The following is an 11207-nucleotide window of genomic DNA, read 5'->3' on the forward strand; positions in this document are numbered from 1 at the left end:
AATTCTTCTGATGCATAGTCTTTAGCAGGTGACACAGCATTTGTAAAAAAATCTCCACAAAATACAATATGAATACTTAAATTACTAAACTAAAAGAATTACATACATGTATGTATATTGAGTATGATTTTAAGAGTAAATAAAATATCCAGCAAAATAAATTATAACATTAACAAAATTTCTGAATAAAAAAATTATTATTAAAACTATGATATTACAATATAATATAAATTGTTCATTTCTTGATTGATCTATAAATAATTCTTCTAAGACCTTTGAGAGATTTGTGTGCAAGTTGAGAAGGATTGGCGAGATTGTCTCCCCTTGCATCACGCCAATATGTATAAATATAATTTCAATTTGTAAATTTCTCGAAGAGTTTGTGGGAAGCCCAGCTTTACAGATTAGCAAAACAGTGACGAATGGCCTAACTTTTTAATTAATTTTTAATCGTTTCTCACTATCAAGTACTCACTAACGGGTAAAGGTAATAATTAACGACGTAAGACGCAGATATAAAAGAAAGCGATAACTTAAAAGACATCGTTAGAAACATGAACAAGTTGCTACAAGGAGTACTGATACTAGGCTTACTTTTAGCCACTTGCCATGGAGACTTAGCGGAAATCCTTTTGAAAACGACGAGACATAAAAATGACCTGGAAAATAAGAAAAATTCACTACACGCAAGAGTTGTAGAAGAAAAATACAATACTGTCAATAACATAAACCCAGGAAACATAGTAATACTGAAGGACAATGCGGTATACATCTATGATCGAGAAAGTGGTCGCTTCATTGGACGGAGCATAGGAACGTTTCTTCTAAAACTTCTTGGTAATGTTTTACTTTTGTTACAGAATGTTACAAGCGTTTTTACTCGCGCGTAAGACGTACATTCAAGCTGAGTCTCAAGACCTTTAAGGTCAACACCTACTTTAACTTACTGTTTAGCCTTATTTTCCTGTTCTGAGGTTCCAGCATTGCATTGTGACGCGATATAAAATTCAAAATTGAAATAACTTTCTTCGCTACGCAAAATTATACTTGGATGACATTGAGGGATGACATGAAAGTGGTCTGCTGCTTCTGGCCATGTCACATTATACACATGAGCCTTGTATCCCTGTACATTTTTAAGCTATTTAATAGCTTTTATAGTGGGCTTCGTGCACCGACCGACCAAATCAAGTAATTCCGTAACTAAAAAAAAGCGGCCAAGTGCGAGTTGGACTCGCCCATGAAGGGTTCCGCAGCAGCAATAAGGTTTATTTTAATGAAATTAAAAGGTTTTGGATTTATTTTATATTTCAGTTGATTTAATGAAAATTAATTTAAGGCTTACCATTTATGACGTATAAAGAAAACTACTTGCTAGAGATCGTTCGAACCAAATTTCATAATATTAGAAACCTCAATATGATTTTTAAAGACCTATCCATAAATACCCCACACGCGTACGTTAGATGAAAAATTATTTTTTTTGTTTCAATTGTACCTATGGGGGACCCCTAAAATTTTTAATATTTTTTCCATTTTTGTATCAAAATCTTAATGCGGTTTACAGACTACATCCACTTGCCATTTTTCAATAGTATAGCTCTTATAGTTTCGGAGAAAAGTGGCTTTGACATACGGACGGACAGACAGACATGACGAATCTATAAGGGTTCCGTTATTGCCATTTGGCTTCGGAACCCTAAAAATCTAACACCCGGGGATGAACACAGAACGACCGATAGACGGATGCAAATTATAATTAAATAAGTTGATACATAATGCTATGTCACCTCGGCAGTCCCCGAGTGCCAAATGTATGTTTTTAACAATTTATTATTGTTCTAGGTGCCTTCGGAATCGGCGGTGCACTTATAAGCGTTGATACAAACAGTCATAACATAACGAATAAAACAAAAATAACTAATAGTTTTGGTGATCTATTCTTAGGACAAAATATTAATAACATAGAATAATCAAAAATCAAAAATGAGGAAATGTAACTCTCATATTATATCTACCGTTTTGGTGTTGGTTCGCTTTATTCAGAAAATACAATATATCTGCTGTTTTGATCTTGGTTCCTTTTTCTCAAAGATTGGTTCGTCTTAAATCTCACAACGTATTATCAAGGAGAAGGGAGGGAGGCGGATGGCCCCAGCACAGCAAAGATGAACCTACAGCGGAATTTAATGCTTTAAGTATTATACTGAATAAAAATATGCCAAGTTTTAATGAGATAATAAAATTCAAGGAATTCTGTTTTGTTTTCATTCGCCTAGCTATAAAATAAGTGTGCGATGCAAAAGGTGCATTTAGTAAATAAAGTAACCCGGAATGTCGCCAGCAGTATGTTAACGTAGCGTCAAAACCAGCGCGCTTGAAAGAAACGAGATTTCATTCATTATAACGTAGCGTCAAAACTAGCGCGCTTGAAAGAAACGAGATTTCATTCGTTATAACGTAGCGTCAAAACTAGCGCATTTGAAAGAAACGAGATTTCATTCGTTATAACGTAGCGTTGAAACTAGCGCGCTTGAAAGAATCGAGATTTCATTCGTTATAACGTAGCGTCAAAACTAGCGCATTTGAAAGAAACGAGATTTCATTCGTTATAACGTAGCGTCAAAACTAGCGCATTTGAAAGAAACGAGATTTCATTCGTTATAACGTAGCGTTAAAACTAGCGCGCTTGAAAGAAACGAGATTTCATTTATTATAACGTAGCGTCAAAACTAGCTCGCTTGAAAGAAACGAGATTTCATTCGTTATAACGTAGCGTTAAAACTAGCGCCCTTGAAAGAAACGAGATGTCATTCGTTATAACGTAGCGTCAAAACTAGCGCGCTTGTAAGATATAGCATGTTCCATATAGCGTGTTATGAAAATATAGCCGTTAGGAACACTACTATTACTGATGACTCGTAACTCGTAAGTCGTAGCAGTTAGTCTCTTGATACACGATTATACTAAAACTAACTATTATCTCTAGCAAGGTTGGGTAAGGTCTGACTGTATACAATACAATATGATGTTACTGCATACTGGGATTTCACCAAACTTGTTCATGCCTTCGCGTCCCCCTTATTTCCTAGTACAGACAACAACTCAATGTCCAAAAATATAAAATAATTTATTTTATTTTTATTTATTTATTTATTTAAATCAGGCATCTTGGCCCTGAATTGATTTGGCAATGACAAAGTTAAAGACTAAGACAAACTGAATGACGACCTCTGTGGCTCAGTGGTGAGCACGTCGGTAGCTCAAGCCGGGGGTCCCGGGTTCGAATCCCGCCGACGGAACAAAAAGTTTCCAATGTTCCTGGGTCTGGATGTGTATTAAATATGTATATGATATAATAAAAATCTTAAATATATGTATAGTATAAAAGTATTAAATATATTTCCGTTGTCTGGTACCCGTAACTCAAGTCCTTTAGGTACTTAGCACGGGGCCAGACTGACGTGGTGTGAAGCGTCCATAGATATTTAAAAACAAAATAATTAACTAGCACTATACGTGGAGCGTGTTACATTCGTACAATTATCTCATGAGTTTAGATTAACATGTGTTTGGGACTGAAAACTATAAACTGTGTAAAGAAAAGCAATAAATAAACTAACTTTGGCAGGGTTTTAGAACCCTTTACAAAAAGTATTTTTCATTCAAGAACATTCTCTACAATACTTAATTACTCAAATTATTATTTATTTCTAACAACTAAAAACAGCGCCCATATGGGGAATATGTACGTCACGTACATATACTATACTTAACAACAGTAGGTAAATGATGTATGTGTGTTAATAAGATTTTAATTGTTGGCAAAGTGATAAGAAAATGAAAATCATAATTATAAGCTTCGAGTTTTTAATTAGGAAAGGGAAATTATCTGATTATTATTTCTGCTTATAGTCTTGAAAAGGGAAAGTGTTCATTGTTAGAGGCAACATTGTTACAAGCATCATGAATCTAATGTCATGCGTCCTGACAATGTTAATTTTCGTCTTCGTGGCTGGTCATGACTTACGACAGGATATACTGAAAAAGATTGAGAACGACAAAAAATTTAAAGACCTCGTAAAAATGATCGACACGGGAATGGTGGAAGAAAAGTCCAAGTTTGCCAAAGTTGATGATAAAATGTATAATGGAGATCCTCACAAGAATATAGATCGACATGATGATGCAGAAGTTATTTTTCTAATTGATGCGAGTGTAAATGTTGACGATAATTCTAAAAATAAATATAACAATGATAAAGTAGCACAAAATAAGGTAAAGGAACTTCTTATCGTAAGAACAAAGGTAAAAATTGAAGATATCATAAAACTTTTAACGAATTTCCCAGTGAAAAAGAGTATAACCATTACTCATAAGAATAATGGTGGTAATCCAATATATGGACCAAGTTATGGGTACATCAAAGGAAACATCACTAATATTTCGTATGATAATTCCGAAATAATAAATAATCAAGAAACTGCTCTTGGTAATGTCTATAATTCAAACATAGAAGGCAATATGAATGGTGACCTACTATTTAGTAAAAACTAACATGACGAAATGAAAGTAAAGGCTCGTATCATTACAAGAAGTGGTAAAATTGTTAATATTAAGCTGCTCAATATTACAGATCATCTAAAATAGGTACTATTAATTAAAAATCTAATAAACTCAATGAAAAACTATCGTTTTTATAATATTACTAGCGACCCGCCCCGGCTTCGCACGGGTATAAAATATAATGCCTATGTCTATCACTGAAAGGGAGATCGCAGAGGGTACACTTGTTGTGTGATCGAGTCTGCGGTGCACATACAGTCGGCATGGCATCTCCCAAAAGGTGATTAAAATCGATTCAGTAGTTTTTATTTTAAATATTCATTACAACCCGTGGGCGGGCCACGCGTTGGCCGGTATCGCCGCGAAATCTAATGCAATTTTTGCAAATTGCAATTTTTAATTCTGTAATATCTTCGAAAATATTTATATAAGTAAGTCATATTATGCTGTAAAGGGCCATATACAGTGTGTAACAAAAATAAGTGATAATACTTTAGGGTGTGTACGTGTTCCTTGTAGAGAGTTCACTGTGAAAGTAGCAGCGCTGAAAAATGATTGTTTTTTCACTTTTGTATGGGCAAGGACACGAGCGTCACAAGTTTCCCCGTACAAAAGTGAAAAAAAATTTGGTCTTTCAGCGCTGCTACTTTCACAGTGAACTCTCTACAAGGAACACGTACACACCCTAAAGTATTATCACTTATTTTTGTTACACCTTGTTGATCTGCATTAAATCAACAATCCACATATTTAAATTTTACAGTACTTCATTGAATTAGGATTAATGCCGTATTGGTTAAAATCGCTTCGAAAATTAACCATTGTTTGCAAAGAATTCTATTTAATTTGATTGTTTGTAGTAAAAAGTAAAAGACAAAAAATGATATTGTGGGATATCCAGAGATATACATATACCATCGCGAAGTTTTCTGTAGACCTTATTGTGTACAATACTTAATACATTATTTTGATAAAGGTTTCAGCCTGCGATTGCATCGTAAGCGGAAAAAATGAAATTATTTAAGAATAAAAATAAGAGCATTACGATATCACATTAGAAACCTCAAAAATAATGTCAGTATTTCTCCACTATTTAATGAATGTTGTTAAACTTATAAGCATCCCTTTTCAATCACTGACCGCATCAAAATCCGTTCCGTAGTTTTAAAGATTAATGGGACATAGGGACAAGAAAAGCGACTTTGTTTTATACTTGTACTGATAGTATATTATGTAGTGATAGTGGTGTAATATCATCTCTTTAATTTTAGTATGTAATTCCAATGAACATAAAAAAAAGTAACAAGTCAGACGTATCTATTTTTTTAAAAAGCTGCCTCCCTACATCAATTTTATTTTCGAACGTTTTCGGTGATAGGGTCAGTTGACTGAGCGGTTCTCCGAGAAATATCCTTCCGTATTCCGCGGAGGCAATTCACTCCATTTTCCTAGGAGTAGGAAATGGAGTGAACGAATTACTTCATAGTAGCCTAGACATGGCAAAAGGAGTAAAGGTAGACAGAGAAAAAGGTGGGCTGATGATTTTAAACCAATTGTTGGAGTAACTTTGAATAGAGTGGCCAGAGACAGACGAGATCCATTCTCGTAGAGATTATAGAGGAGGCCTTTACCAAATGGCAATCAAAAATTGATAAACTTAGATAACTAACATAGCATTTATAAACATTGTAGTAATTCTGCAATAAAGGCTCCGCGGAGGCAAGGGCGCCCGCAAGAACAGTAGGTTATAAAACTCGGCGGTACTCCAATAGTACCGAACCATGGCCAAAGGGAGAAGAACGTCAAAATATCCTCACCCCTGAACGGATGTGCAGAAAACAAGCACGTCTGAACGTCCCTCGATACAATAGAAAACTAATATTGCATGAAAATCATAATATGTCTTGAACAAACTTCTTATAAATTATTGACGATACGATTATCTAACAATTTAGAATAGATTCCCCGAAACATCATCATCAAAGTATAAAATGAGGGTTGCAAGTTCGTTTAAAATTTTAAAATTCAGAGATTTGAAAATGAAAATACGTGTTGAGATATATATATATATGGATATATGGCTCAATTATCCATATTATTTTATACGTGGGAGAGCCATGCTTCGGCACAAATGGGCCGGCTCGACCGGAGAAATACCACGTTCTCACAGAAAACCGGTGTGAAACAGCGCTTGCGCTGTGTTTCGCCGAGTGAGTGAGTTTACCGGAGGCCCAATCCCCTACCCCATTTCCTTCCCTACCCTCCCCTATTCCCTTCCCTTCCCTACCTTCCCCTACCCTATTCCCTCTTAAAAGGCCGGCAACGCACTTGCAAACCTGATGCTGCGAGTGTCCATGGGCGACGGAAGTTGCTTTCCATCAGGTGACCCGTTTGTTCGTTTGCCCCCTTATTTCATTAAAAAAAAAATCAACTATAATTTTGTGATTAAAACAGGGGACAGTTCGATAGTACTGAATAATTTAACAAAAAAATACCACTTAGCACTAAGTAGCTCATGAATTTTTAACTTACTAAAAGACCATGACTAATATGATTATTCGCATGCCCAACACGAATACACACGCAATCTTACGTCTTGCTAAGCTTTTAATTATTAATTATGGGATTAATCATCTAGTGATAGGAAAGTGAAAATAATTATTGACTTTTAGGTTTTAATTAAGAAAATTCAATTAACGGTAACTAATTTTCCGTTATATAAGACTCCAGTTATACAAGTAGTAATCATAAGAATCGACCCAAGCATGATGAAACTAATGCCATGTGTTGTTTATACTATTTTGAGTATTTTTTTTGTGACTGGTCATGACTTAAGACAAGATATACTAAAAAATATTGCAAAAGAAGTTAATTTGGATGACGCTAAAAACACAGTCGACACAGGAATTGAAAAAGAAACAATTAATTTCAAAGATGATAATAAAAATTACAATGACGATTCTAACAAGACTATGGAACTACAAAATGGCGCAGATGGTATACTGTTAGCTAATATTGATAAAGGAGTTACGAATGAAAATAATAATAATGGCGTTCCTCAAGAAAAGGCAAGAGAAATTCTTATTGTAAGAACATATGCAAGTCTTACGGAAATTTTAGAACTTTTAAACAAATTCTCACAACCTAGTGTCAATATTGTTTACGATAATGTCGGTGGTAGTCCAACTTATGGCCCATTTTATGGGTACGTGGAGGGACATGTTACCAATATCAACCATAATTCTTCTAAAACACATAATAGTAATGCGAACATTGATCTCACTGTCAGTAATCAAAATATACCAGGAAATATAAATGGTGACATAAAATTTAATGGGCATAACAACGAGAAAAGCAATAGCTAGAGCAACCTAGACGTCGCCTTCTAATACAATTATTAGATAAAGATAATACTAAGCAGCTTAATACCAATGTATTAAGATGCTTAGTATTATCTATATCTTCTTCTTCTCTTATATATAAAAATGGGTTTATAATTGTGTTAGTAACGCTATAACTCGATAATGGTTAAACCGATTCTGCTAATTTTAGTTTTAAAATAATCCTTGAAGTCCAGGAAAGGTTTTTGAGTGACACAAAGTTCACCGGGACAGCTACTGTTCTTCTTATATATAAAAATGGATTTTCAAATGTGTTAGTCGCGCTAAAACTCGAAAACGGCTGAACGGATTGAGCTAATTTTAGTCTTAAAATATTCGTAGCAGTCCAGGGAAGGTTTTAAAGTGACACGAAGTTCACCGGGACAGCTAGTATATATAAAAATGGATTTTCAATTGTGTTAGTAACGATATAACTCGAAAACGTCTGAACGTATTGTGCTAATTTTAGTCTTAAAATATTCGTAGAAGTCCAGGGAAGGTTTTGAAGTGACACGAAGTTCACCGGGACAGCTAGTAATCTAATAAATATTTTTAAAAAAATTGTTATACCACATTTTTTTTCATATATCTTTAACTGAATCAGAAAAACGCGTTTTTATGAAATAAGGGGCAAACGAGCAAACGGGTCACCTAATGGAAAGCAACTTCCGTCGCCCATGGACACTCGCAGCATCAGAAGAGCTGCAGGTGCGTTGCCGGCCTTTTAAGAGGGAAAAAGGTAATAGGGGAGGGTAGGGATGGGAAGGGAAAAGAATAGGGGAGGATAGGGAAGGGAATTGGGCCTCCGGTAAACTCACTCACTCGGCAAAACACAGCGCAAGCGCTGTTTCACGCCGGTTTTCTGTGAGAACGTGGTATTTCTCCGGTCAAGCCGGCCCATTCGTGCCAAAGCATGGCTCTCCCACGTTTGTTGTATGGTATCCCCCTTAAGTAGGTATTATAATTTATTTTGTTTTTACTATTTCCTGCTATAGCGGCAACAGCACAATCTGTGAAAAATTCAGTAGCCTCTCTGCAGTGTTTCTTGAGATACAGCCCGGAGACTGACACACGGACAGACAGGGTAGTGTTAGTAATAGGTTTTTAGCCTTTAGGTATGGAACCCAAAAAATTAACTCTTAGCCCTAGTACCATGCCTAATATGGGAATATATCCATACTGACCTACGTGACCTTTGTAATAATAATAAAAATATCTATGGACGCTTCACACCACGTCAGTCTGGCCCCGTGCTAAGTATGTACCTGAATACTATTATAATAATATATATTATTATTTTTATATTATTGTACTTTTATATTTGTTTCTGACCAAAACACAAACAATAACCAATAGCAGAAAACGTAGGACGACGTTGATGGGCAAGAATGACAATATGTCGACGAGTATATCTACTTGGGTCAGATGGTCTCCTTTAACAGTAAATTAGGACAGGAAGTCCATCGTCATATTGAAAACGCCTGGAAAAGCTACTATTCCATGACAACTGTGTCCTGATAAAGAGAGGTTTGCCAATCTCCTTGAAACGTAGACTAGTCACAGGTTTATTCTACCCATCCTAACTTACGGTGCTCAGACCTGGTTATAGACTAAGGTCCTAAGCTCAGGTTTTGTTATAAAGCAATGGAGCGCAGCATTAGATGTAAAACTAGCTGACCAAATAAAAAATAGCACGTTAAGACTGGTGTTAAAGACGTCGACATAAAATCTGTCAGGTTGAATTGGGACTGGGCGGGTAATACCGCATGCATTTTAACCGTTGGGCAAAGGTCACCTCAGAGTGGATAACAAAAGACGGAAGACGCCACCGTGGACGGCCTCGAAAAAGCCAGGCCAGGCCTGAAAAGGCCATAGCCAGGCAAGCCTGCGGTGTTAGAACGAGACAAATGGACATTGGGGGTGGTCCTTTGCGCACCAGTGGGATTGAATAGGCTCTTGAAAAGACGATACGTATTTAAATTCTCGTACCAAATTGTAATTTTTTTAAATATTTAGTTTATACGTGGAAGAGCCATGCCTCGGCACGAATGGGCCGGCTCGACCGGAGAAATACCACGTTCTCACAGAAAACCGGCGTGAAACAGCGCTTGCGCTGTGTTTCGCCGAGTGAGTGAGTTTACCGGAGGCCCAATCCCCTACCCTCCCCTATTCCCTTCCCTACCCTCCCCTATTCCCTTCCCTTCTCTACTCTCCCCTATTCCCTTCCCTTTCCTTCCTTACCCTCCCCTATTACCCTGTTCCCTCTTAAAAGGCCGGCAACGCACTTGCAGCTCTTCTGATGCTGCGAGTGTCCATGGGCGACGGAAGTTGCTTTCCATCAGGTGACCCGTTTGCTCGTTTGCCCCCTTTATTTCATAAAAAAAATAGGCTTTTTAAATAAAATTATAGTTCCGTATAATATTTATTTTGTAAAAGACTGGTAAGAATGGGCATAATATCACGCATATTGAAACATACAATTGCTTTTACATTTACTATTGTTACGAGTATTGCTTCCTACCATCTATAATAATACTACTCTCGTAATACCCTTTTTCTCCCTCTCCCAAGCTCTCCCAACCGTAATCATTATGCAGCGGTCCGTGTGGTGAATATGGATCATGGCCTGAGCTCTTCCAACCACCCGCACCAGCCTGCAGTTTTTGTGGTGAATATGAATTAAGGCCTGAAGTTTTCCAACCACCCGCACCAGTCTGCAGTTTTTGTGGTGAATATGGATCTTGGCCTGAGGTCTTCCAACCACCCGCACCAGCCTGCAGTTTTTGTGGTGAATATGGATCCTGACCTGAGGTCTTCCAACCAAACGCACCAGCCTGCAGTTTTTGTGGTGAATATGGATCCTGGCCTGAGGTCTTCCAACCACCCGCACCAGCCTGCAGTTTTTGTGGTGAATATGGATCATGGCCTGAGCTCTTCCAACTGCCCGCACCGACCTGAGATGTTTTTGGTGCCTATGGATCTTGGCCTGAGGTCTTTCAACCACCTGAACCACCAGGCGGTTTTTGTGGTGAATACGATTTAAACATTGTATTTGTTATATTTATGGAACCTTGAAACTTTTCTGAAAGAAAGTGAATTATATTCAAATGTTTATTATAAACTTTTTGTGCACTACACGGAATTTTACCATCCGGCGCGGCGCGGCATCCCGATTTCCTACCTTATTTATATGGCAAACGTGAAATTTATGAACGCCAGACGGTAAAATTCCGTGTAGTGCACAAACGCCCTTACTTTAGT

General features: G+C 36.9%; 1 long non-coding RNA gene across 1 annotated transcript; it reads left to right on the forward strand.

Annotated features, from left to right (window-relative positions):
• Positions 1 to 452: 452 nt before the first annotated feature.
• On the forward strand, positions 453 to 2257 carry LOC121738039. The gene is made up of 2 exons (XR_006037218.1): positions 453 to 837; positions 1846 to 2257. It is a non-coding gene; the product is annotated as an uncharacterized LOC121738039 (long non-coding RNA).
• Positions 2258 to 11207: the final 8950 nt, after the last annotated feature.

Source organism: Aricia agestis, chromosome 22 (genome assembly GCF_905147365.1).
Source record: "Aricia agestis chromosome 22, ilAriAges1.1, whole genome shotgun sequence".
Classification (NCBI taxonomy): Eukaryota; Metazoa; Arthropoda; class Insecta; order Lepidoptera; family Lycaenidae; genus Aricia; species Aricia agestis.